Source organism: Orycteropus afer, unplaced genomic scaffold (genome assembly GCF_000298275.1).
Source record: "Orycteropus afer afer isolate SDZICR_OR568_19922 unplaced genomic scaffold, OryAfe1.0 scaffold00745, whole genome shotgun sequence".
In the NCBI taxonomy this organism is placed as follows: domain Eukaryota; kingdom Metazoa; phylum Chordata; class Mammalia; order Tubulidentata; family Orycteropodidae; genus Orycteropus; species Orycteropus afer.
In genome coordinates this window covers 731,764-732,663 of record NW_006922332.1, presented here as the reverse complement: position 1 = coordinate 732,663, position 900 = coordinate 731,764, and the positions used below count along the sequence as shown (strand labels likewise).

At 35.4% G+C, this 900-nt stretch overlaps 1 protein-coding gene across 1 annotated transcript in view; it reads left to right on the top strand.

Annotated features, from left to right (window-relative positions):
- The window catches only part of EML5 (EMAP like 5), a 197,868-nt gene that overhangs the window by 140,617 nt on the left and 56,351 nt on the right, over positions 1-900 (top strand). The window lies entirely within an intron of this gene.

Sequence of the window (900 nt, the reverse complement as noted above, 5' to 3'; positions counted from 1 at the left end):
TCCCACCATGGAGTTGATTGCCAGTCTCATCATGGGGAATAACTACCACCAGCTGCCCAGCCACTCAACCAAGCCCAGCCAAGTTGACATACAAACATAACCACCACAGGTATAAAATACATTCCCTAAATATAGTCATGATTGCACAAAATACAGAATTTAATGGGCATTCCTATTTTTTAGTAGAATGCATGGCATATGGCATATTTTATGCTAATAAAGCATCAGGGGGAATTTAGACAAGAAGCATACATACACATTTTAATACATTTGAATAAATGTTAAATATTTAAATGCTCCCTTTAAAAGATTGTGTTTTATTTACTCATCTAAATAAATCTAGAATTGTGAGTTAAAATTTTTTCCGAATATGTTGTTGTTGTTGTTTGCCGTTGGGTCGGCCCCGACTCATAGCGACCCCTCCTTGGGTTTCCAAGGCAGTATCACTATGGAAGTAGGATTGCCCAACCTTCCTTCCGAGGAGTGGCTGGAGGGTTTGAACTGCCAGCCTTCTGGTTAGCAGTCAAGTGCCTTAGGCACTATGCTACCAGGATACAATATTTCATCTGTTAAATACATTATAGCTTAAACACTATTAATAAAATGTTATATATTAAAATATTTGAATCATAGAATATAAAAAACTGCATTTTTCCATGTATAAAACACAGAGGGACACTAGTAAAAATATTTCCACAGGCTTCATATGAGGATTAAATAAGTTAATATGTTAAAAAAAAAACATTGCCACATACAATAAATGTTAACTATTATTATTGTACATGCATAGGATATAGCAGTTCTCAGAACACTTCGGTTCCATATTGTTCTCATTTTGATCTTATGTCTGTAGTATAGTGGATAAAGCACTTGACTGCTAACCATAAGGCTGGGAGTACA